General features: G+C 45.8%; 1 protein-coding gene across 1 annotated transcript in view; it reads right to left on the bottom strand.

Moving 5' to 3' along the window:
* KCNT2 (potassium sodium-activated channel subfamily T member 2) overlaps nt 1–27,848 on the bottom strand; it is a 2,640,974-nt gene that overhangs the window by 200,919 nt on the left and 2,412,207 nt on the right. The gene's annotated exons all lie outside the window — the stretch shown is intronic.

Below are 27,848 nucleotides of genomic sequence, written 5' to 3'. Positions count from 1 at the left end.
TTCTGTTTTATTTTCCTTTACATCAAATAGGATGCAATTATTTTGATGACAGCACACCGTTTCACTTGATTCATAAAGATACACAGACTGAATTTTAAATATCCCTTTAGGTTGAGAATCCAAAGACTCTGGCAACTCACCCTGTGTATTCATATATATTTCAGGGATATTCTGAATCAATGCATTACTGAAATCTGCAGTGTAGTGAGATTTTTGTATTGTCATTCCTAACGTAGAATTCTCCTCTAAATTAATATCCTGTCATCCTTTATTATCCACCGGGACTTTAATGGGTCCACCCACAATCTCTACCAGTGGTGTATATTCACATTCCAGCCCCTGCTGCCTCATGGATTAATTTAGGCACACAAATGCATCAGAATCGTTCATCTGTTGTCCCTTTCTGTGCTTTAGCACTATTGTGACTTGTCTGGTGAATGCAGGGATAGTAATACACCTTCTCACCTGTAATTCAATCGCATATGGTACCATCTCTGTGCAATGATAAGCTTGTCTCTTGTCTTCAAATTCAGGTGCAGGTCCCCCCAATCTGGACCACAATTTGTGATTAAGGAAGTCTAATACCATATACATTCTGTACATGATGTAATTTCCCAGATAACATTTATTTTGCATCCCAATCACTAGCCACACATTGTGATGAATAGTCTAAGGACCAATTGTGATCTTTAGCATGCATTTTCCTATGACCCTATTTCCTGACTCCGGATTATCCAATAATAAAATGTGCTGGTTCTTTATTCTGAATTTTTGAATGTCCTCCCTGTCAGTTATTTGCTGAATTATTTTCTCATTAATGAAACTTCTTTCCTGCTCAAACATTAAGGTGGCTTCTATCACTTCAGAATGCCCATTCACCTGGATAGAGATCCATGGCTGTCCATCTTCCATGCATATTTCAGAAAGGGTTGAAATGTGTTTTTCTGTGTTTACCTCTGGAGTAAAATTTGGCTTGCATTTCTCTTTATTTAAATAAAAGCGTAATGTGTTTTGCATCTATTTCTGTTTGCCATTCTGAAGATACACTTCCACTGCATCATCTGACTGTGCCACAGCATGGCATTCTTTTACACTGTTATTTTGTGACATCACCTTCTTAGGCCTCAATGTTTTTTTGGCCAAGGACCATAAGACCTCATTTATCCCATTAATGAGGGGTGACAACCTTTTCAGACAATGTGCCCCATCATAAGCTGCATTTCACTGAGGGGTGTAATTAATAGTTCCTGTCTCATCCGGTGTTTCCCTATCTTTATGTCAACCTCAGCGACACCTTCGATAGGTATTTCCTCACCATTGAAATTTTGCACAGGGCCTTCATTTTTTCTCAATTTTATATGATTTTGTGGGGATCTCCCTTCATTGATACTTTTTACCAACTCTTTGGACATGATCGTAGCCTGTGCACCTGTTTCAATCATTGCAAATGCATTGCATTTTTCTTCCACAGTGATAGCAGCATAATACCTGTCTTGAACTTCCTCTAGCACACACAAAAAGCGCAAATTTTTGCTGAATTCAGGACTCACCTTTCTTAGCCCCTTTTTACTTCTCGCTAAACACATGGGCAGGTGAAATCATATTTTCCCCTCCTTTTTGTCTTCTTCATTTTGGATTCCCTGGCCTATTTGTATGGGCTCAGGACTCATTTGGAGTGTAGACACTGTCCGCCCCCCTGACCTGGGACTATCAGTGTTTAGACTGCAGATTTATGACTGAACACTTTCACACGGGTCATGTGGTAGCCTGTCATTTCCTGGCTCAGAACAAATATTTGCATTTTCCATGGTGGCTGTCTTTTTGGTCTCTTGGAATATGTGTGGCTCAAAATACTCCTCAGGTGACTGGCCTGCACCCTCCTTTTGAGCTACCATTTTTCTTGTCTGGATTTCACCAGTATTCTGACTCTCAAGGGAGAATATTTTAACAACTTTTCCTACCTCTTCATTAGATGTTTTATCTTCACATAAAATGTTCTTTTTAAATCTGTCTCTCTCTATTTGTTAGGTTTGTCTTGTGCATTTTCCTCTTTTTGTTCTTCATCTACACACACTTCGATAGTCTGGTTTAACTCTAAATTGAACCACACCTCCTTTTTGTGTGTGTGTGTATATCCCTTGTCCCACTTTCATTTGTTGGTATTTTAATGTTTGGATCAGCAAACAATTCAGGACCGTTACAAAAACTGGTTCATGGGCTTCTGTATTTTTATCAGTGTATGGGCCATTAGATAGTCACTTGTTGTCAGAACGCACAAGATCACTCCTATGACATTCTGCACCTTCACTTGGCTGCTGTTTTTGGACTACACAGAGTTTTCCTATTTGCTCAGACAACATTTTAACTTGTGCCTCTAGGCATTGAAATCGGTCCATGTCCCTGGATTCCTCTCTTTGGTGCCTAGGCCGATATTGGGGAAATTCACCCTGTTTGGGCCTATTCTGGTACCTCTCAGGAGATTGATTTCTATTTGGGTTGTTTCTGAATTCATGGGCTATAGGAGGTGGAGAGAGAGGGGGGCAGTAAGAATCAAGGTTTAAGCCTCCTTCTAGCTTTTATTTAGAGTTTACCCTGCCACCAGCACGGGTTGCTTATGATCATCATAGTTTTGAGTAACTTAAATGCAGCCTCTTTGCTGAAAGGACTTGGCTGTCTCTGCGGCTGTTAAGTGGGCATCCCGTGACCTGTGAACCTGCTATCTGCCATGAGTAGAGCAGGTGCTACGGATCAGGCTTTTGGCATGGAGTCAATGAAAAGGGGGAACATGTTTTCAGATTAACCCTTCTGCAGATTAAATTACCCTAATCTTTCTATTTGTACTAAAAATTAAAAAAGCCCGCGCTTTGCACCCTCACCAGACGGAAATTCCCCACACTTTTTAGTTTGGGCTAATAACCAATATGCCGAAACTATTGCATTGTAGTACAGAAAGGGAGACACAGGGGTGGATTGGGAACCAAAATAGGCCATGCCTGGAATGACATATGAGGAGGGACACATTGTCTGTAGGTGTTGCTTGGTTATGTGTCCACCCATTGTCTGATCATGGCCATGATAATCCCTATGGACATTCCCACACATTCCTGCCTCTGCCTGCCCAAAGCATCTCCTCATCGGAACTGTTTGACCTGACTTTAATGAAGCCCTTCCATCAGACTTTACATTCAAAGTGCCAGCCAGTGTTTGTACAAAGCAGTCTTTTGAGAGTTAATGGGGGTCATTACGACCCAGGCGTTAAGGGGTTAATGGCGCCGAAAAAGGTTGCAGCGCAGTTAACCCCTTAACGCCTTACTATGAGGTCCCTTTGCGGCTCCCGACCTTAACGGCTGGTCTGGACCAGCCGTTAAGGTAGGGACCCACAAAGGGACCTTGAAGGTAATTACGGTACCGCAATTTGCGGTACTGTAATTACCGCCTTTCCCTTTCCCATTGAGCCCTATGGGGCAAAAATGGGAATGGGGAAGGGCCAATGGTAAATGGGGAATTACCGCCATGCCAACCTTGGAAGGGGTGGTAATTCCCCATTTCACCATGGCGGAATCAGTAAGTTACCGGCGTTAACCATGGCGCTAATAGCGCCATTGGTTAACACCGGGGTTATAATGAGGGCCAATGACTTAATTGGAATAGTAAACACACTTAGCAGGACTGCCTTCAGCCACTCTATTTATAGGCACTCTGAGTATCTTTGGCGGAAATCCTGTTAAAAACAAGCATTGGCAAAGCCAGTGAAGTCCTCTTTAAAACAACTGTAGGCGAAGCCAAAGTCTTTGGCTTGTGCATATGCTTTACGCTTTTGCCAGGCACTGCTCCATACTATGCGGGAAACTGGAAGCATGTCATACATTTCATATAATAAGTCATAACAGTTTATGTTTAAGTAAAGCTATGTAACGTACCTTGCAGATCTGCTACTTGGCACTAGCATCTTGAGGAGACAATAGATGGTGTTTATGTAATTTATGGGGCTTGTACTAATAGCTTTGGGTGCTCTGCAGCACTTGTGTATAGACACATTATAAATACCATATCATATCATACCATATCATATCATATCATATAGGTTAATGTTAAACTGTTATTTCAAACAGTGGGGTGTTATGTTATATTATGTTACTGGTGCTAGCTATAGCTCAGTGTTTGACATTTACATGACATCCTTGGTGGAAAATTCTGGGAACGCTTTTTTATTTTAAAGAGGAGACAAGACTCCTTAAGACCAAAGACTGGAGTGAGAGCCTGTGGAGCTGAGTACCCTTAAGTAGGCTTGTCCTGGGTTGCACTTGCTTGTTATTATCCGGTTCTTGTTTGTTTTGCACTGTATTTGTCAGCTGCACATATGCATAATAAAGGCAAACCCCACACTGCCCACAACGTGCTTCTCAATATTTACCTGAATTCAAGAAAACAAAAACTAAATCAAATAAGTGAACTGTTTAATATCATCAGGAATAACAGTAAGGTGCATCCTCAGGATTAAGAATTATTAAAACAGGGGATACTTTGCAGGCTTCTTTGGAGTGTCTTTAAATCTTTTAAGTTAGTAGCCAGTTTGCAGACAACTGACGTTGCACTTTTTCAGGCGTAAGGTGTTCAGCTAGCTTTTTTTATTACATTTACAACGCTTTGCATTCTTGTACTTATACTCTTTTGAAATGAAACTAACACTTCAAGTAGAGTATTACTTTATAGCAAAATAGAAACATGTTCTATTGCCAATCAAGTGAATTAATCTCTTCGGCTGAGTACATACCTTTGTCCTAAACGAGACTGGTATTATGTTGCTGTGTATTTGTGTCCTCCCATTTCACTTCTGGAGGTATTGTACAGTCCTTATGTTAATTTGTCACCCCACTTATATGCTTTGGCTATTAGATGGTGCTCACGCACAACCTATGAGCCAAAATTATGGCATTGAAATAGGAGTGGAGCGAGATGGGATGTGAGGCGGGACACACCGCTTATGGATGTTGTTTGTTTATTTACTCACCCATTGATTAGCCAAGGCCATGCTAATTCCTATCGCCATTCCCACCCCCAACCTGCTGTTCCCTACCAAAAACGAATCTTTGAGCTAGCTATATCACGCAGTAACATTCAGCTGTGTGCAGTTAATAGCCTGACAGTCCTATTACAGTCCTATTACAAAGCAGTCTTCTTAAAACAACTGGCTTAATTGGAGATGTACATATACTACTTCTGTAATAAACGTCTTAAACAGGAGCGTCTTCAGACACTTTATTTATAACATCCTTGCATCTGTTCCTTGCACCGAAGTCCTGTTAAAAACAAGTATTGGAAAAAACATTATTTTTGACTTATGTTTAGGTATTGGGTAGACACCTACCAGGCACTGCTATCATATGCCAAGGTACTCAAATACTTTTACAGATCGTACCTCCTTCTGGCTATGTAATACCAGTATGGCAGTGCCTGGCAAATGCCTATCCCATGCCTACTCAAACCTCAAACATTTGGCTTTGCCAAAGCTTGTTTTTTATGGAATTCGGCAATAAAAGTGATTTTCTCAGCAACACGATGAATGTTGCAACTCTAGTTATGAGGTTGCAGTTCTCCTAGTACAAGGTAAAGGCACCTGCTAGCAGAGGAGTTCTGACATCACATTTCTATTTGCCCCAATGAGCAGCAACTGACACTTAATAGTGAATTAAAGTTCACAGTCATTAACCAATAAGAAAACACATATATCCCACATTGTGTATTTAGTTTGCTGCTGCAGTTTTACACAAATAAGCACCTGCATATAGGTCTACTTTTTAAAATAGGTGGTCAGCTTGCGATGAAACACATTTATTACGGGTTGCATATTTGTTGATACAGTTCTGACGTACGGGTTCACATATTTCTATATATATAATTGCTACAGGACGTCTATCGCCACTGAGGGTCAAATGGCGTCAAGTATTAAGGGAGGGTTGAAGTAATTGGAGACTGCTCAGCATATTGTTGTAGAAATAAAGTATTCAGTGAAGCGGAAATATACAGAAAGTCACCTCAGAGTTCCCTGACCTTATACAGAAAGCCCTCCGTAACTTGTTACATACAACGGTGGGGGAGGTTTAGGGGTTGCTTACTCAAATATAATAAATTATCTAGTGCATGGGCACTTCATAGTATTTTAGGCTTCATTACAGACTTGGTGGTAATGGTAAAAAGGACATGTATTTTTAATGCCCACTATTTTTAAAATACGACCTATTGACAGTTTGGAATCATGTGGTATATTTACAGCAAGGGGTATATAGAAAATATTGCATGGAATGAATACCGGACCTTTACCCCATACAGTATATTCACACATACATGTACTCTACTTTAGACCCCCAATAAATTGAATTATCGACTGGAAAAATAGAAAATGTGGTCCTATTAGAGCCCCGCATTAGAGCCCTTGGCCTCATAAAGCTCAAGTTGTATGCCTAGTGTCGCAATGCCTTCAAACCCATGGTGTAGAAAGCATGTTGTGGACTTTGCAAGTGTTAGGGAGATTTATCATGTTTATGCTTCATCCCCTCTCCTAGTGAGAACCCCAGCACTTTTGCTAGACTTCTGGACTTTTTCTTACACTCCTCAATGATTGGAGCCTTTTTCCACTCATTCATTCTTGTGGGCTCTGTCTTTTGGAAATCTATTCTTTGTAATCTACCTATTCTTTTCTACATTCTCATGTAACTACAGATCTTAAGGATAGAGAGATACTTAGTATCTCTCCCAAACACTCTATAGTCTGAGAGATTGGCACACACCACCTTCAGTGGTGTGCCAAAGGGATACCTAGAATCCCCCTTCTATCTGCTCCTGTGACTTTTTAGTCACATAGACAACCTCCTAGTCATGGCTGGTGGCAGTGGACATGTTCAACCAACTATGGTGTAGTCTTTGTACTGAAGGCTGCGTCCGTAGCCCTAGTAGTGCACAATAGGCGCACTCATGTACCAATTTGGGGCCGCCTCTCTTTTTTCGCCATTACTAGTGTGGTGGTTCTTTGTTAGCCCTGCTTCTGCCATCCTGGGAAGGGGAGGACAGTGTGTATGTTTTGGCTTTGGCGGGAACCCTTGGGTGGCCCCGCCTAGGCTCCAGGGTGTCTGGGCAGGAAGTGTGGGAGGAGTTTTCCACCCCCCTGTCCTTTGTCTGCAATAGTGCCTGAATAGAACCAAATCCCACAGGGGGTCGCCCCTTTCTGTAAAATGCTGAGAGATATTGCAGAGGAGTGTGTGCTGAAATTGTATATAAGGTGAGGCTTCTGGAGTGAAAAGCAAGTTGACCACTGCAAGCTGAAGTAACCAAAGAAGAAGATGACCAGAAATGGCTGCAGGCCCTTTGACACACCGTGAAGCGACCACTGCTGTCCTGGCACTGTTTTCTGTGCGACAGAGGAGCTCTGAATCAGATGACTCCTTTCCTTTGGCTGGTGGGACCAACCAGTCCCAAGACAAACTTTGAATTGAGCTATCTCCCAAGCTCCTAGGAGTTTCCAGAGCTGTAGAACCCCAATACGAGGAGGCCTGCTGCCCATTTCAAGTGCATCATTGTGGAAAGACTGAATTGGTCCAAATCTTAGCTGAACCCATGAGGACACGCCAGTGATCTGCTCCAACTTGCCCAGACCCCCTCATCAGAGCATGAGACTGCAGGAAGCAAAGAAGATTGACCAGGCAATCCGTGTGCTTTGTTGGTGCTGCAGAAAAGATGCCAAAACTGCAGAGTGAACCAAGAAGTTGCTAAACGTCAATCCCCATGTCCTCCCTCGAGACTGCTGCTGAGAGATCCCATCCATTGTCCTACCTTCAGTCATCAGACCAAGAAATCCAGAGCTGCAAAATCACAGAGCATCGAGCATTAATATGTTCTTCTAACCTAAGGCACTGTGGGGAAAAAGGTATTGCTTACCTGATTCCAAGAAGTCGCTCCAGAGCATTGGAGTGCATGTAGAGGTGTCCAGGCAACCCCCCTCTTACCTCCGATTCAAGCCATTGCTTGTGTCCCCTCATTAAGTCCTTTTTTGGGTCTCCCTAGTTAGTTGTTAATCTGTTGCTTCGATAACACTAGAGACTGGAAAAACTCCTCATGAACACTTTGCTTTTCGCTGCTTGTCAAGACTTTAAGCCTTCTCCAAACTGCCTTTAGCTAGGGTTGCGTTTTGGGACTTAAAAGACTTACTAGGCGAAGAAACCCTCTCTAGAACCTTGAACGGAGCTCATGTTACACTAACTAACCATTTCCTCCCTTTAAGTGACTTTACTATATGTGTTTGCAGAGTAAATGCATAACCATATGAAGCGTAAAGAACTGCATGACTGGGCAATAACCGATAAAACAATAGCATCATCTTTTCCCTTTCTAACGTTACAAATGTAACTGCGAACAAACACAACATTGAAAGTGCCCTTTGAAGTGTATTCTATTCTCAAGTATTCCAAAGTGTTCTAGTGTAAACATCTAATGTATTAAAAGTGATTTGGTGTAAATATAATAAATATATATTTTACATAAATTATAAGTGTAAGCGCTTCTTTGCTGTGCATGTCTAACTAGATTCAATGTACTTACCTAAAGCTCACATCTTCCTCTTAAGATAGGCCTGACTGCTCTGCCACTCTACCAAGGCCCTGAGTTAGTACAAACTGATACTAAGAGCTGGAGAGCTAAAAACCACAGGGATAGCTTACTAAAGTCTTACTACCAGTAGAACTTTAGGACAACTCCCCTAACAGCAAACACGTAACATGAGTTCTAATCCTGGCTTCCTCACTTGCCTAAACATATGTGATCCTCGACAATCACTTTATCTTAGAGAGTGCACTCAGTTCATTTATTTGGTCAAAATGAATTTTGAAAACAAGGTGATCCCTAATACTAAGCACCATATTAAATCAAACAAATAATTCACAAAGACAATTCCAGTCCTAGATATGAGACCACAATAAGCCTTAGCTGTGTTTAACCGGAATGTTATATTTTTTCCCGTATGGTTTTGATGGCATGCTGCACTTCAGTTAATTAGCTACGTTATTTTTATCTGATTCAAGTCGATTTGAAGGGCTCTGTGTGTCATTCTAAAGCTGTTATTCAGAGGTGAAAAAATGTCTGTAGCCCTGAGAACAATGGGTGGTAGCTACTCACCTTTTAAAAAGGGTAGGCAGAAATATTTTCCCTGAATCCTGTGAGCGAGCAAAGCATGGATCCCTGAACCCAATAAAAGGGTTTGGGAAGGTTTTCAACCATGACGTGGTTTTAAAAGAAATGGAATGAATTGGTCCATTTCAACGCTCATTTTCTTTGAGAAATTGAATAAAAGCATTAAGATTTGCATTAGGTTCTGAAGGGGGGTACACTATGTAATCAAATACTTGAGATGTTGGGTCACTCACATGTTGTACACAGGTGTATGTAGCAAATTAAATACAGATCCATCATAAAATTGTATGCACAAAAGAAACCGAAGATGCACAGTAGAGACATATATATTTGTGGCTAAATTACTGGCACAGTGCCTGGTACAGTTTTCCACTCCGGCACTTTAAAACATGTCCATCAAATACCATATGCAAGTAGATATTCCATTAGCAGGAAAACCAAGATCCACTTTTTGCCTGGATTACCAGGTGCTGAACTCTGTCATGAAGACAGATGCACATCCCATTCCTCCGGCAGACAAACTAATTAACCAGTTAGGGGCTGCCAAATTCATGAGTTCCTTTGACCTTATGGCAGGGTACTTGCAGATCGGTGTGACCGATTAAGCAAAAGAGAGGTTTTAATTCGCCATCCCGGAAGGGCATTATCAGTTCACTGTTATGCCGTTTGGACTAAAGAATGTCCCTGCCACCTTCCAGAAGATGGTGAACAGGTCCGAATGTGGCTGGAAGATGCAGCATTGCCGACCTCGATGACGTTGAAGTATTCAGCAACTCCTAGGAAGACTACGCATCCCATCTGGAACAGGTACTCCAAGCCACGAAGAAGGCTGGCTTTACTATCCAGGCGTCCAAATTCCATAGCAGGATACTGTGAATTACTTAGGACACCAAGTATGTGGCAGTAAAAAACAGCCTCTCCAGGCCAAAGTCCAGGCAGTGATGGATTAGGATAACCCCACCAGCCAGAACCAAGCAAGGACCTTCGTAGGCCTTACGGTTATTACCAGTCTTTCATTAATGGGTTTGGAACCCTTGACCTCTTCCTAAACAACGTAACATCAAATAAACTGCTGAAGAAGGTCACCTGGACCCCTGACTCCCAGTCATCCTTCCAGAGCTGGAAGGATGCCACGTACCAGGCCCCAGTTCTAAAGATCCCATATTTTGGGAAAGAGTTTATCTTTCATACAGGTGCTTGTGAATTTGGAATTTGTGCAGTGCTAGTGCAATGGAACGCTGTAGAACAACACTGTGCCTACTACCTAAGTAGGCGCTTGACCAACCAAGAGTTCAACTAGGCCAACATTGAGAAGGAGACATTTGTGGTGATCTGGGCAGAAGGTAAGTTGAAAACCTACATTTTTGGGTCTTACTTCACCATCCAAACAGATCACAGGCCCCTTAGGTGGCTTATTGCCATGCAAGGACTGAATCCCAAGTTACTTAGTCGGGTAATATCCTGACAGGTATTGGACATGAACATCCAACACAAACCTCAGTCACAGTACTCCAACACAGATGGCCTCATATGGTACTTTCCCCAGGAAGAGGTTCAACCTTTTTGGCTGTGGGGCATCTGAGGAAATGCCATCTGGCAATGGTGCAAAGCCCTGGCTTCTTTGACTTTTATTGATGCATTCAATGATGTAAGTAATTCCATCTCCAAAAGGGTAATCTGCTAACCAGATTCCCCTTTTTGTAAACTCCATGCCTAAAGCATAGTAGCCTGATCCACATCGCCTGCTCCACTCGTGGCATACAGCAGGTTCAACGGTGGCAAGATGGTCACTGAAAAGCTGCAGCGACAGCCAAGCCTCAGCAGTGCAGGGGTGGCATTTAAGATATACCCCCTGCACCAAAACTATGATAATCATAAGTAACCCATGCTGGTGTCAGGGTGAACTCTATGCCTGAGTTTAGGCATAGTGCATAGCACTATATAGAATTACAACCGCAACATATCAGTTGATAAAGCAAATGGGCCAGTTCCTGTGAGTCAGCACTGCTGTGGAAGGTGATGTGTATTCTGGTCAGCCTGGTGGAGACTGGCAAATGCCAGCATAGGAACTTAGAGCAATGTGCCTCTTCTTTCATCGCTTTCTGAGAGAAGGTAACACCCTCTGCCAGAGACAGCTGCACAGCAGGCAGCTGTCCTGGTCCCAGGTATCAAAGAAGGACACCCATTCAAAATGAGTAGCCTCACACCATCATGCTGCATCTCAAATGCCTTTGTTCTTAGCGAGACTGGAAGAGGGCAGAGATGTAATAGGCAGGAGTGCCCTGGTCAATGGAAGGAGACTTCCATCATCTTGTTTCTCTCTGCCTCTCTTTCTCTTTCCTGTCCTCTCCACTTCCTCTGGAGAAAGCAATTTGGCTGTGACATCAGAAGGGCAAAGTCCACCCCGAGAGCAGGGATTGGACAATGAAGGAAGGCTAGCTTTAGGTCAATCATCTGGGGGCTCTTGCCATTTAAAAAGGGGTCTCCCACCCCTTCCTCAGATTCTCTCAGATCCTCTCAAATCCTCTCAAGATCCTCACATTTGTCCTGGAAGCACTCGCTGGACTTCCTCAGGGAAAGTTGTACTCTCCAAAGCCCTCAGCCTGAGGTGGAGAAGGAGCTCTCCAAGGCAGAAGGAAGATCTGTCCCCTATCTGCTCCCAGGGCACATCAGGAGTAACCATTTGTTGTGGACCATGACTTGCGACTCTGCACTGGAATCTCCTAAAGCTGGCAGAGCAGAACCTGAATGAAACCTTCCTGTCCTCGAGTTCCCCAGTGGGCCTCACAGTAGCTGGACGACTGGACCAGCCAAAGCTTCATGTTCTAATGCACCCAACCAGTCGATCAGTGTTCACCACACCTTGAATGAGAGGGAAGGCACCAGCACTGGCTTCTGTGCTCCTCAACACCCAAACTACTGCACTTCAAACTAGCTTTGTGCTTCATCGTGTCCTAACTAAGTCCATCACCTGCTAGGCCTGAATCAACTGCTCGATCTCGGACCTGATCTGAATCACTGGTGAGTCACACGTTGACTCTGACTAGGGCTTATAATTATGGCTTGACCCCTTGCCCTTGAACTGACACCTCATTGACCTGTACATCGAAGCTACCAAGATCACCACATAAACCACTGTCTCCCGCCAACTCCAACCTCTGGGGCGTCACTCATTGATCTCGCTCAACGACTAAAGCCCAACTCAGCCTGGCCCAACTACAAAGAGATCCTGGGACCCACCAACCTGCATCATTCAGAGTGCCCATTCTACCACACAGAGCAACAGCATTCATCCCTACTCGACACCCGCTTGCTGCTTGGGCCTACACATCATGTCCTAACTGAGCTTGATCTGCTTGCATCAATGTTCGACAACAGGTATGGCTCCATCAAACCACCAAGAACTAAATCCAAGTACTTTGAACTGTGAACTGCTCTAGAGACTGCTTAGATCACGATTGCTCCTATGACATATCCTTTTTGTGGCTAACACCTTAGCTACCATCCCTGGAACTATGCTCAGAGAGCTAAACCTTCCTCAGTCTGGTGCATCTTCTCTGTTCTTCCTTCGTCATCGGTTTTTGTACAGCATTTCCTATTTGTTCTCTTGCAGATGTTTTATTCAAGTATACATATTTGTATAGAACTTTCATTGGACATTCCCTTCATTTTGGACTGTGCTACTGTCATTGGGTCATTAACGGTTCACCTTCACACCCCTCTAAAGGGCATAGTCTTACCTCGGCCCATGTTACCACAAAGGCAAAGGAGGTATATCTCTTAACTGTCCCTCTTTCACCTTTATGATTGTGTTGGGTTTTGGTTTGTAGAAGTGTGAGGGCTGAGTGGAACATTTTAGCCCTACTCATCCTTGTATTCCTGTTGGACAGAATCCAGTTTGTCACAGTGTTGTGCTTGGAAAACCACTGAAGAGGCACTGAAGTTAAGTTCTGGTCTGATTAGGTTTAGGCATAGCAGCCTTCTAAAAGGCACATATACATTAGACCTGGAACACAAACTCTCATGTACAGTACTGCATTCAGTCTCTGTCTTTTTACCTACGAGCGTGCTTCTCAGATCTTTGAACCAACTAACGGGTACACAGGTGAGACAGATACTATTGAAGTGCACTAGGTCTATGGGAGGGGGAGGCATATGTCCTCCCTGGGAGAAGGCATGGGGAGATAGCCACAGGGGCAACATGTGAGTGATAATACTCCTCAACTTTACTCTCTTCAGCAACTTGTAGACTCAGCCAAAGGATCTTACGGCATAAGAACTGCTGAATAGAACTGAGCACACAATTCATTTTTTAAACAGTAGATGTTCAAACCCAAACACCCTTTTTTTGATGGTGAAGTTAAAAACAGATGGTATGTGAAATACTTCGGATTTTTGTGGTATGTCTAATTATGGCTCATGAGGTTTTCACTAAATGCAGTATCGCAGGAATATTGTATGAGGTTAATAGCTCATAAGTAGGAGGTGTATTCTTCATTGTAATTGAGCGTTTTTTGACCTTGAGCTTAAAGGTGGAGGTAGCAATAGTTGTCCCCACCAGCATCTTAAAAAAGTATGTGCCGTTTAGTGTAGGCACATGCTGACATGTACCCAAATTAAAGGATAAAATGATGCTGGGATCAAAGAGCGAGTGATATTGTGATATCTCAGATGCATACAGTGTACCTTAAAGATGCTTGGGTGTTTACCTTATTAAAGAAAGCTTCACTTGACCCCACTATTCCAACCAATTTTAGGCCTAAGAACAGGTAATTGGGCTGTGTTCGTGCTGGTAGACAGATTCCCAGACCCCGCTTTGTTTTGCATGAATTAACTTTGGGTTTCACCCTAAGTTAACAGGGCAATCCAGACGTGGACCCCCTTGCTCACTGTTCTTAGAGAGGCAACAGTTTCACCTCACTGATGATGCCCAACAAAGCTGAAACACGTGTATGGGGTTACTGATGGTACTCTTGTTCAAAGGAGAATTGCCTAGCATTTTGGCGCTGGACTGCCCCTGGGCAGGACAAAGGCTGATATGCGGGGACATTTCTTCTCTGTGAAAGGGACAGTGAGCTAAAGACTTGGTAGAGTCTTTCCCAGGGGATATTCACCCAAGAACAGGTCATTGGGCTGTGTTCGTGCTGGTAGACAGATTCCCAGACCCCCCTTTGAATTGTACCTTTCTTACTTAAAATAATTGACAAAGCGGCTTACATCCAAATCCAACAGTACCTAAAGGCTAATAATCTTTTAGGGCTTAGACAATCGGGCTTCAGGCCTCTCCATGGAACAGAAACTGCATTAATAGATCTGAAAATGCAAATAGATCAATTCCAAGATAATAGACAATGTGCTCTACTCCTCTTGCTAGACCTCTCAGCCGCTTTTGATTTGGTGGACCACAACATACTGTGTGAACACTTATCATCTGCGGTAAACTTCTCACAAGAGGCCGCAGACTGGATCAAATCCTTTCTTAGCAATAGATCGATGAGAGTCTTCTTACCATCCGCCACTGCGGACCCAATTCCCATTACATGCGGAGTGCCACAAGGCAGATGTGTCTCTCCGACTATGTATAATGTATTTAGCAAGCCTCTATTTGACATTAGATGTCATCTACACGAACTACGCAGATGACACCCAGATACTTATACCTACGTCTGGTAACTACAACCAAGACCTTTCCCTACTAAACAAAATATACCTTATCATTCAGGCATGGATGGCTGCCCACAGCCTCTGCCTGAATGATGAGAAGACCGAAATTCTAATCGTAGGTGCCCCTACCAACATCAACAAACTTGACTCCCAGTACTCATCATTTAACATAGATGGTAATCTCATTAAAACTGCCAAGGAGACTAAAACTTTAGGTTTCTATCTAGACTCCTCCTTGAACCTCAGAAAACAAGTCAACACGACGGCATCGGCTACTGCTTACACAAGCTTATACATGCCTGCAAACCATACCTGTCCACCAACAGTTGCATCATACTAGCAAGAGCATTAATCCTGTCAGACCTTGACTACTGCAATGCATTGTATGCAGGAGCAAATAAACAAGTTCTAAACAAACTCCAAACTCTACAAAATAATGCTCTTAGAACAGCCTTGAGCATCCCAAGGAGAGATCACATCTCCGAAACTAGAAGGAACCTCAAATGGCTATCTATTAAAGACAGGATCTACTACAAACTGGTTTCCATTACTTATAAATGCCTCAATAATGCTGCACCACAGTACCTGAAAGATAAAATCAGCATGAAAACCTCATCTAGACCGACAAGATCAAGCAACGCCTACTGTATCTCAGTTCCACAATTCAACCTGAAAAGAGCATGCAGCAACAGTTTCCCTGCTCAAGCGGCCATAGCGTGGAATGCTCTCCCCCTTCATCTCTGCACCAATCAGACCTTCCATAGCTTCAGGTCTAACACCAGAAAATGGTTATCTATGAATGGCACTACCTTACTGATCGCCTAAGAATACCAGAACACTTCTACTTGCCTACTTTCTCAAAAATTCACTTATCCTGCAAACTTTTCAACTCCCCTACGGTATCGGTCTTACTACTATTGTTGTACTACCTTGTCAAACCATCACTGTCGCCGTAAGCCTATATGTTTACATTTTATGTACTCATGTTTTTTTTGTTCTGCCACTGTCATTTCCATTGTGTATGTACTACCGCGATTCTAAGCTGTCATGTAATGCGCCCAGATACCCCAGGGTGTGGTGCGCTTTATAAATAAAGAAAACAAAAAAAACAAGCAAACAAACACAGAAACCTCTTTGCTGTAAAATGCACCCTTTTTAAAAAGTTCCTTCTGAGCGCAGTATAACTGCTGCTGTCCTATATGCATTTCCATTCTTGAATCAGTGTGGCAATTAGTTACTTTTTAAAAATGAAAACACATGAGATAGAATGTTGGAATACTCTTAGTGGTATTTCTAACTATGTGTTTATTCTGTTAGTGATGGGATGGCAAAATCATAATCCCTGCAGTCTGACAAATTTATAACATTGTCATATCCCTCAGATTTCTTTATGCAATTATGAAATGAACCAAATGCAGCCATCTATTGTGGAGTACTGCAAAACACTTATGAGGACTAAAGTATATCTCTTCAAGATTTGCCTGATGATGGCATCCCGATTTAGGACAGCAAGAAGACGAGAGAAATGTGGCTGTTTTATAGACTGCCTCGCCAGGCGGGTGGGGGCGGCCAGGCTGGGGTTGGAAGATTCTAGCCATCACAGCCTTCGGCCTTCCTCGCTGTTCCCCGATGGGCGGGAGGTCTTTGTCGGTGGATGAGCGATTGCCAGGTGGGTAATACCACTCATCAGACTGCCTCCATCACCATACAAAGCCCTATCATGCTGCCGCAGAAGACAGTGGAAGGGCTTCCCGGGCTGAGCGCCTGGAACCCATTTGGTTAAAACCCTGATGGTATTGGCCAACTCCGAAGTGGGGAGGCTAGATGTGGCGCAAAGCCATCTTGCAGTGCAGCAGGACATGTACACACGTGTTTCTAGCCGTGATAAGACAAGGAGGGGGAAACAAAGGGAGGACAAAATAATGCTCTTACTAGTCCTTGTGTCATTCAGATCGCGCAAGTGTGGGGAAGATGGAAGGGGAGAAGTGCCTAGGGGGTGGGGAAGGAGGAAGTGCAGTTAACTCACAAGTACAGCCAGCAGGTGGCTCTTAAGTGCAGAGAGAAGGGACTGTGGGGTTGCAGATACAGACCCTTAAGAGCTGGGGAGCCTGGAGGCAGTGCAAGGGCAACTGGACATGCAGGAGCCTGGGCCTGAGTTCAGAGGGTGACCAGAGGACCAGTGCACAAAGCAGTCAGGTGCATCAGAAGAGGAGAGGAAGAGAGAAAGCAGAAGCGAAAAGGAAGGTCTTGAGTTGAGGTAGTTCTGTTCAAGTTTGAGAGAGGCAGGGAGGCTATTCCAGAGGGACGACTCAGCCGATGAGACAGATCTGCACCCAACTCTCTGCTTGAAGAAGCGTCTTACCCTCAGAGAGTTGGAGGTGGATGAGCAGAGAGCTTGAGAAGGCAGATGTTTTGGAACAGAAAGTTGGAGGTAGAGCGGTCTCAGGTCCCAGAAAGGAGTAGGTAGAGGACCCAGAGTGGGCGGCCAGAGAGAGAGAGAGAGAGAAAATAAAAGGGAGCGGGTGTCCCAATGAGGAGGATCTCAGTCTTACTGGCATTAAGGCAGAGATCATTGGTGGCACACCATTCCTGAATTGCGGCCAGAGAATCTGGTAGGAGAGGGGAAGCAGAGGTGGCTGAGGGGAGCCTGTAAGAGAGCTGAGTGTCATCCGCATAACATTGAAAATTGGAGCAAAAAGTAGCGATGCAGTGGGCGAGAGGTGCCAGGTAGTGGTTGAAGAGAGGTTACACCCATGAGGAACGCCACACATAGAGAGAGAGAGAGAGAGAGAGATAGAAGAGAGGAAAAGCCCTAGTTGGACCTGAGAGGGAAGATAGGTGAGAAAGGAGGTCATCCAGGCCAGGGCCTGATCAGTAATACCAAGGTTTTCACAGAGATGATTGAGCAGGATGGCATGGTTGACCGTGCCAAATGCAGAAGATAGATCAAGGAGAATGAGGAGAGAAGGGAGATTACAGTCAAGATTGGAGAGCAAGTCTTCACTGGTGTTCAGGAGAGCAGTTTCCATTCTTCTGGCAGCTCTGAAGCCAGACTGATGGTCAAGAAGCCAACCAACAGATTCAGTATGTAGATTTAGTTGGGAGATGGGCAGATTTTCCAAAAGTTTGCCCAGGAAAGAAGTGATGGAGATTGGCCGAAAGTTAGCCAGAGAGAAAATTTATTTATTTAGAAGGAGTGCACAAGAGAGTGCTTAAGGGGGAGGGCAAAGTTCTAATGGCAAAGGAGTGATTTCACAAATCGGGCAAGGCTGGATCAAGGGTGTCATTGTGTTCCTTGATTGTTCTGGATGAGCAGGGAAGAACCTGCTTTGATGAGACTTTCATAGTTCAGACTTGTCTAGAAACATCATCTGGTGTGAACAGGGGAAAGGAGGAGAAAGGAGGAGCAGAGACGGCAAGAGGAAGAGAGGGTGGACAGGATGTCCTGAGTTTTAGTATTGAAATGAGAGGCCAAGACCGTGCAGAGGGTCTGGGATGGAACAGGAGAGGTAGAGAGTGCAGCAGGATTGGCCAGCTCCTTGCAGATTTTGAAAAGTTCAGCTGAGTTGTTAGATGCCCGCAGAGATACAGGCTTGCACGTGGGCTCTCTTCTTAGAGAGGACTTAAAGTCTGTGCTGCCTTTGGAGCAGGCGGCAGGCCAGTTTGTTAGGGGGTGCACCTGACGCCCTCCACTTCCTCCCCGCCACCCTAAACTTGAGTTTAAGGGCAGCGAGGTCAGAATCGTACCAAGAGTTGCACTTGGATTTGGGATTCAAGCAGATCCTCATGACAGGGGCAAGGACATCCCGAGTGTTATATATAGAGAGATGAAGGTTAGAGACGGTTGTGCCAGGGTGTGAGTCAGCCAAAGGTGCAGGAATAGGAGAGAAAGTAGTGGAGAAATCCTCATCTGACACACGCTTCATGGGTCGGATGACCGAGAAGGTAGGTGGCAGTGCTGGAGTCGGCTTGACCTGCGGTGAAGAGAGAGAGAGAGAGGGAGGTGGGAAGAAAGCAGAAATTGATCTCTCCAAGAGAGATGAGTGGTGAGAGGGTTAGAGAAGTGTAGGACTTAGGAGATCAGAACATCCACAGTGTGCGCTAAAGAGTGAGTTGTGCCAGAGGGAAGAATAGAGAGAGAAAGGGAATCGAAGAGGTTGCGAAAGATTCCTGAAGAAGGGCTGGCAGCATCCAGGTGGATGTTCAAGTCTCACAGGAGGAGAAGTTGAGAGGTAGAGGCAAGGAGTAGGGAGCAGTGGTCGGTCCACTCAGAGAGGAAGAGGGCGACCTGACCAGGTAGCCTGTAGATAGTGGCCACAGTTATAGAGAGGCCAGGAGAGATAGTGAGCCTGCAGACCAGGCATTCAAAGGAAGAGTAGTGCTGCACTGGAATGATAGAAGCAGGGATCCACTCTGGGAAAATCAAGGCTACAAACCCACCAGGATGGTTGGTTTTGAGTTCGGAGAGGCTCTTGTAGCCATCGGGAAGGAGAGTGTCGATACTCGTGACAGAGCTGACCATGAACCAAGTCTCGTTGAGACCGAGTACATCCAAATTAAGCTCTTCTAAGAGATGGCAGAGGGCAGAGGAGTGTTTGACAGAAGAATGAGAGTTGAGAGTAACGATGTGGAGCAGGTTGGCACATTTGAAAGATGTCTAGGGAGGGGTACAGGTCGAAGGTATACCCTGCAGAAGTGGTGGAGATGCCTGAGGATGTGCAGATGTGCAGAGGAGGAAGGAATAGAAGGTAGCGTAGTCGGAGAGAGAGAGAAGAGAGTGCCAGATTGGTGGCAGAGGAGGGAGGCAACAGGGTGGCCAGAGAAGGAGCAGGGGTGCCAAAGAGGTGGCAGGAGAAGGAGGCGGCAGAGGAGCCAGAGAGGTGTAAGAAGGGATACGAGGAGAGGGAAGGAAGTTGATAGGCGCAGGAAGTGTCTATCAAAGAGAAGGAGATTGGCTTGAGGGCCCTGGACCAAGACAATGCCATTTAAGTAGACATTAATGATGGTCTCAGAGGAGTGGAAGGGGGCCAGGAGGGGCTCACACCGGGTGCCACCATTAATGGGAGAAGAGGACAAAGGAGAGAGAACAGAGACCATAGGGGGCATCCATAGGCCTGGAGATTGAATGACAGAGTATGTCGGTAAGGGTGAGCACCGGTATAGGTATCAGCGATAGGGAGGCCTAGGTTGGAGACCAGGATGTCCCTTTTGAGCTTCTTCCTGCCAGACTTAATAAGAGGGATAGGATAGTCGATAGAAAAGCAGTTAGAAAAGATAGGTGAGACAGAGATCACCATAGGGGGTGCAAGTGAAAAGAGGGGGGTAGGGAGAGCGGAGCCCAGGTAAGGGACTGTTGACAGGAGGCAGACAGGAGGGAGGCACAGGGGGGAAATGAAAGGAGGGGGGGCACTCAAAGGACAAGAACAGACCTGCAAATCAAATGCAGTACAGAACCATCAGAAAGAAAAGGGCACAACAATTAATCTAGAAGTAGAGAATGCAGATGTAGTACAGAACCAAGGCAAAGCATAAAGCACAACAGGAAACCTGGAAATAGGAAAGCAGATGCAATACATGACCAAAAGCAAAACGCAGAGGTTAACAGGGAACCTAGAAGAAGAATGCAGGCAATGCAAAGTAATACCAGAAAAACAGTGGAGCACAAGGTAGTGTTAGAATAGTACACAATGGATTGAAGAGGGAAGGGCTGCGATGCGAGGGGACGGAAGGGAAACTCAGGAGAAACACTGCGTTGCCTCCCCCTATCCTCCCCTGTCCTGGTATGTCAGGTGACTGCACTTTTCTTGATTTAATTGCGAACTGCATAACGTGTATTTCTCCTGTAACTAAGTTCTTAAGCAATCTTGTACTGTTTGCGCCCAGCTACCCCTTCGGGTTTGGTTCTGCGCTATACCAAATAAACAAACAAACAAACAAACCTGTAAAGAAAGTTGACTATATCTCTTGGTATTGGATCCCTCGGATTGCGCATCGATGGAGAACAAAGTTAGCTGTGCGAATCACTATTAATTGCAGGGCACATTGATCATCGACACATTTTCATAGCACCTTGAGGCTCCGGGTTCCTCCCTGGGCTACGCCTGTCTGAAGGTTGCATAAATGGCAGTCACCCCAGGGACACTCCCCGGGGTGCAGCTGGGGCCATCACAGGGACCCTGGGTCCGAAGCTGGCTCCTGTTGTCCTGGCCTGCTTGCTTTCTCCCTTGTGGGGTCGGGAGTTCCAGGCACTCGCCGTGCCTCAGTGGTACTGGGCCTAAAACCAGACACACCTCCCTCCAGGGTAGTTGGCCATGCTGTGTGTTACTGTCTGTGGTGTCCCACGGCTGCCTGTGTGGGACGTCCCTAGGGCGCAGGCCTCTGGACCGTGTCCGGCAGGTAACTTCTCCCAAAGCAGGATTCGACACATTTCGGTCATGCTAGAGGTATGGGCTGGGGCAACCCCACAACAGCCCACATTCCAAGGCCAGCCACCCAAGCTTCAGCTCCCTGACAATGACCTAAGATCAGACGTGGCGATTCGCTGAATTTCAGATTATTACTAAGCATAGGAAAATAAACTAACCAGGATTCCCTCAGTAATGTGAAGAGAGAAGCGTCCAGCCCAGAATCTCTAGGTTTGTGTAATGTGGCATACAGAAGACTGACTCCCGGGCATCACTCAGGGAGGGGGCCCAAGTACTTCTGATCGAGGCTCACCCTGTGGATGGTGTTTGACCAGTAGCGCCCCTAGCACGTCCTGATTGGGTCTTCTTGGAGTCAGGTTGCTTGAGAATGCAGCTCAAAGTAGGTGGTAAACTCCATCAAGGCTAAATACGGGTGCAAGACCGATAGCCAACAAGTACCGTAAGGGAAAGTTGAAAAGAACTTTGTAGAGAGACTTCAAGAGGGCATGAAACCATTGAGAGGTAAACATGTGTGGTCCTTGCAGTCCGCCTGGAGTATTCAACATGGCGGGCAGGTTGGTCACCAGGAACAGTGGATCCCGTTTCAGAAATGTCATCCTGGTATACCCGGCCCCACAGGGTGCATTTCTTCCATGGTGATGCACCGCAACTGGCTCTGGCTCAGATGGGGGAGAGTGTTACAGTCCCCTGCCAGCAGTTCCACCATGTCCACGGGGGCAAGGGAGATTAATGGCTGTCGCGCATTCATTCAGCAACCATCCCGACCTCTCTCAGGAGATGCTGCGCAGCGACAGGGGATGGGCGCCACTTCCTTCTGCTTTCCTCTTTCCTCTCTTTGTTTTCTTTCTGGGTCTGTCCTTAAATGGTTTAAATCTTTTCTGTCTAACCACACTTATTCTGCTTCCTAGGCTGGTAATACCTCTTCTACTCTGCCCCTTCAACATGGTGTCCCTGACTGATCTGTTCTCGACCCTCTACATTTCTCTCTCTACACGTGTCCTCTTGCTTCTATTATCTATTTTTTTGGGCTTTCAGACACTTTTTGCTAATGACACTACAATTTTTCTATCCTTCTCGTCTTTCTCATCTCTGAGCCACAAAAAATATAACCTCTTGCCTATTGGCCATCCAATCATGGATGGCACATCATTTTCTATTTTTAAATTCCTCTAAAACGGAGATCCTTTTCTTTCCAGGTTCTATGGTTCCTCCTCTGCTACCACCTGTTTCTTTTTCCTTTCCTCCCTCTAGGTTATCCATTTCTCCTATGGCTCAAAATCTTGGAGTCTCTCTGGACTTTTCACTCACTTTTGCACATCAAATTTCTTCCGTATATTGTTCCTGTCATGCACATCTCTATAACATTCCCATGGGGCTCCAAGCACCAGGCACCACCTGGCCATGACCCACTCCTGGGGCATTTGCAGGTAGTGAGTTTGATGGTATAAGTAACGTTTACAGCGCATTCGGCAGTAAACGAAAACTATGAATTCCCATTATACCGCGCAAGGGGAGCAGGGGTTGCAGGGGTGTTCCCCACTCCCTTTACATGTTATAATGGGTTTGGGGGTTGCAAGGGTGGCCCCTACATACATTAAATGTAAAGCGAGGGACAAATTAAGAAAAGCCCAAAAGCTTGAGTTTTGAAATGCGAACAAGTCAGGTTCACAATTTTTTAACTCAAGCGTTTGGATTTGTTTTTTCAATGCAGATCTGAGTTTGATTGAGGTGGTACACCTGTCAAACTATTACACAGGTGTCCTAAGGCGAGCCCAGAGAGAACAGAAACCTTGTGTGGAGCAGAAGGGCAAAAGCCTGCTTGATCTCGATTTTCAATACAGACCATGAAAGGGGGGGGGGCCCACCATCCTTCTGACTTTTTGGGTTTCAAGCAGGAGCTGCCATAAAAATTAACACAGGGAACTGTCGGGATGCACGTTCAGATCCCAGCCCCTCCCAAACGATTTAGATTGTGGAAAATATACTAACACATAGGGAAGGTGAAGAGGCTGATGTAGGGGGGAGCGGGGAATCCTATGGACAGTGGTGGCTGGTGGGAGACACATGTATTATGGAAGTTTATATATACATTTAAGAGAAAACTAACCATTCGATTTGTGACAGGGTTATGTAGAATACATTGCACGCATATGAAATCTGCAACAAGAACTAACACTGTATTCGAGAGTAGGCCTGAGTCCTCACAGGCCATGTTGCTTGCGTGTTACATTCCAATTCCCAGGCACAGCAGGGAACACTCATGTACACACACATATAAAGGTATCCAATTAGCCCTTCGTACAATAAAGCATGAATGCAGGCAGCCAAATGGGAGTAGGGATCCGACCCAGTACGAAGGGCACACTCATGGGAACCAGGGCAGAGGTCCTGAGCTGCCAAAACACAAGCTGAGATTTAGGACACCAGCACCCCCAGAATAATGGTCATTCTAGATGAACTACCTGATGTCCAGGAATAAGGCTCTTACATCCTTCATGAATTGGATGGATTAGTGAGACATGTAGCTATTCCAGGCCTACCGCTTGGGAGGAGTAGCTGATAAAGGGGGAGCAGAGAACAGCAAGGGCCGTGATTTGTACCAGGTAGAGCAAAGGGTGATGCCAACGTTTATAACATTGCAGCGGGGAGGCATGATAGGGCACCTGCGTGTCTGGGATGAGAAAAATAGTTGCTTTGTTTGTAAGGACCAGGCTGACCTCGAAGTTATCTGTCGAGCTCATGTTGATGACCAGGTGCACATCATGTAGTTAGGTCTTAAGAAAGGGTTGTGCATTTTAATAGATAACTAATCACTTTACAGTAACTCAAGATCAAGAGGCTTTTCCCTACGTGTGCAGAAGATGGAGGAGAAGATGATACAACCTATGGGAGAAGGGTCTATATGAGAATATTAGTATCTAAATAGGCGGTAACCAATGAGGGTGGGGGATGAACACTGTATATCGAATACATCACAAATGATGATTTCTATGTTTATTATGTGATATTTGCTTTGATAAAGACAGAGAGCTCTGTGGCAGTGGACATATAATATCCTGTCACCATTTCCCTTTTGTATACAAAATAAAGCTCTTGTTCTTCTTGGAAAAGGCTGCAGCAAGCATTTTTCCCTCACATTTTTTTCCTATTTCCTATGTCTGGTTGTTGTGGAGTTACCCTACAGGTAACTGGTTTGTGGTGACTAAGCTTTCATAGCGACATTGCTTTTTTGATCCTTCAACATCAGCTCTTCCTATCATTGTGAAGCAGAATTTTGTAAGAGTTTGATTGTTCAGCCACTAATAGGGAATGAGCTGGGTTTAGACAGTTGTGAGGCAGGTTTGATTTACCGTACTGTTGATGTGTTGATGCAATAGTGATCCTTCTCAGCATGAGTCATTCAGTATATGTGCATGGCTGAGGAGCCAATGGGGCGAAGCTACCATCTGCGGGATAGTTACTAAACTCCTCTAAATCAGAATCCCCTCTAAAAGGTAATGATACGGCAGCGCTGTGGTGCCTCGGTTGGCCTAGGATACCTAGCCTCTGGGCTGGTACATACAGCTTCTTGCCTCAGGACTCAAGTGTGGACAGAGGAGGGCCATCTTTCTCACTGATAGTGCACTGCATGTTTGCGGGGAACCCAGTGCTAAACCATTCATAGATGACTGGATTATGGGCCAGAGTTTCGTAAAGTCATCCTCTGAGCCAAGCTTTTGTCAAAAAAGCACTTTGGTGGAGCAAAAGGGTCTCTGTCCTTGCTGCTGCACTACCAGGTATACAGAAAATTCCCACCCACCATGGATGCACCCCTGGGGGTGCAGGCGGGCTTGGGAGTGCTCTGTTCTCCCTCTCCAATCAGCCTAGTAGACCAGATGGCCTTGGTTGTGAATGGCAGCTTAATCCCTGGCCCCACAGAGCAGAGCTGGCAACCTAAGCCCCGTACCCTGAACGATGGCCTTAAGGTGGGCATGACTTTGTTGCTTCCCAGGCATCTGGTCAGGATGTGCCAGTCTGGGCCATCTGGTCCTTTGGCTGGGCCTGGCTGGCCATCTGGCCAGGCGGTAAAACCAGATGGAGCGATTCGGGGGTGGCACGGCTGTCACATACATTTGTCTCCAGATGGTCTCCATAAGCCCTCACTTTATGGGGGATTAATAGTCGATGGGAAGTGTCTTCTTGCGGGGCGGCTGTGTGGTGCAGGCAGCTGACTGCTCCTCCGCACTCAGACCGGTACTCCAGAAAGGCGGCAAGCCAACGCCCCTGAGGTGGCAATGTGGCCCCAGTGCAGGTAGTGCACAATGGGCGGGATCGCAGTGCGAGGCTTAAGCGAGTCTGGCAGCTGAGGCCCAATCAGGACCTGAGGTCTGGCAGGAGTCCCAAGGGGAGAGCTACCAGGGCTCTGCAAGGCAGTCAAGGGCCCTGTGGTTGGTAACCCAGAGGCCGGGGCCTTAACCGACCACCCCCAGAGGGCAAGAGCAGAAGGAGAGTACCACCAAGCACAGCAGCTAGACACCCAGGTGTAAGGAAGGCAGTTAGGGTGATTCCCAAGTCCTGGCCAGGGCTGCCGGAGGCTTTCTAGGGTGTTCCGGGTCCACACCTCGTAAGAACTGAGCCTGAGCGCTCACCACCCATCTGGGCTTGGCAGCAGTCCACAAAGTCACCGTCAGGTTCCCTGGACCTCACTGGAGAGAAACACTGCATGGCACCCTGGCCAGAATTCTGGACAGCCAGAGGGGTGCTGCTCCTGCCCTCGAGCACCTGCCCCGGACGCTGGTCATTCACTGGCCTGCCCAGCGGCAGTCACTGCATGCCCTGGGAGGGAACCTGGTCCTCTCCAGAGGGAAAAGCTCTAATGTGCCCCGACCAGAGCCCCAGAGGGACAGGGATGCTGCCCCTGTCCTCATATGCCAGCCCCTGGTGGCGGATGGCCACCCCTCCTCTACAGTGGAGGTCCCGGCACACCCCAGCAGTGCTGTTTCTTCCTCTGAAGCAAAAAGCTCTAATGTGTGCTGGCTGGCCGGGGGTGCTGCCCCTGCCCGAAGGTGCCCCAGAGCTGCCCCAGACTTCTACCAACTGTTAAGCTGAAATGCTTCGAGGCCAGAGCCCATGGGCACCCCATCTGCTTCAACCCCCTTACCCTGGCCATAGTTGCCCAGGCCAGTAGCCGATTTGGGCGTGAGGACCACCCGGGCCATTCCTGCCAAGTTTCCCAGTTCCATGTGTGACACCTCGATCCAGTCCTGGTTTTTGCTTCCAATTGCATGTTAGAACTTGTATTTTAATTTTACATATTGCGTGGGTGGGTCTACAGGTCCCAGCATGCCATGCGAAGAAATAAAAACGGACTGGCTTCAAGAGTCTGCACGGAACTGGGAAACTTGGTAGCTATGAGGACAACACAAGATGATTTTGGGTGTCAGATCCTTTCCCATACTGCCAAAGCACAGGAAGTGAATTTGACATAGGATCTGATTCTTGGCTTCCTAGAGGAATGCTCAAACAACCACAAATAGGTGACAGGTCAGTAGCTATATCCTGAAAACAATATTCTGGCACTTACTATCGTATTGTCCAATACCATTAGTTTTAGCAACAATATAGTCTGGGGCAGGGAGTTGTAGGTACAGGGATAGCAATTTGAAGTGGAATGGGGATCTCCCTCTGTAAAAAAAAGGGGGAAGGGAACAAAAAAAAGGGGGAAACCGTATTTGGACTCAGATATTCGGAGTCACGATATTGACAGTGATGAAAATGTTATATGATCACAGTGCTCAAGTCGAGGGTACACGAAGTTGGATTTTTTTTCAGAGGGTGGATGCCGTCCCCCTGGGCATTTAAGAGGCCATGTATAAAATTAGAAACAGTCACTGGGCCTCATTCCAAGTCCGGTGGTAACCGAGCTGGAAAAACAGGCAGGTTGCTGCTGGACTTGGAATTAATTACCGCCTCCGTGATTGCCGGAATCACTGGGGCATTCCAACCCCGGTGACCCGGTAATTCCGGAGACGGAATTCCATAAATCCCCATTCCCATGGAGTCCCATGGGGATGGGGACAATGTAAACACTGATTCCGTCTTTGATGGAGCCGGTGTTTCCATTTCCGTCTGCAGGTGGCGTTACTCCTGCCAGGTCAGACCTGGTGGGAGTGACACCTCCCGCCTGCAGAACTCGTAATCTGCTGGTCCTGAAACAACAGTGGCGGCGTATTTAAAGCCACTGTTGTTTCTGGACCGGCAGATTCGAAATGAGGCCAACTGTCTTTTTTTGAACTTCTGAATTTACTGCCGTCTTCGCTCGCCAGGTTCACAGTCCAAGCAATTCACCACTGCACCAGATAAGCTGATGAAAAATAGCAAACAACTAAAGGTGAAATGTCACATTTCAGGACTGCATGTTTCAGGGAATACATTGTTATTGATTCTTGGAGTTTAAAACATGCACACTATTTAACGTTTTCAAAACACTATTAGAAGAAAATATCCTTTCTTGTTTTTGTGAGTGTTGATTTTATGAAAGGCACATGCCATTCGTCCTGTGCAATGTGCATGGGTTTTCAAGGCCAATTGAATGACATT

This window comes from Ambystoma mexicanum, chromosome 1q (genome assembly GCF_040938575.1).
Source record: "Ambystoma mexicanum isolate Mex_15411 chromosome 1q, UKY_AmexF1_1, whole genome shotgun sequence".
Taxonomy (NCBI): Eukaryota; Metazoa; Chordata; class Amphibia; order Caudata; family Ambystomatidae; genus Ambystoma; species Ambystoma mexicanum.
This window is presented reverse-complemented; position numbering and strand designations above follow the sequence as displayed.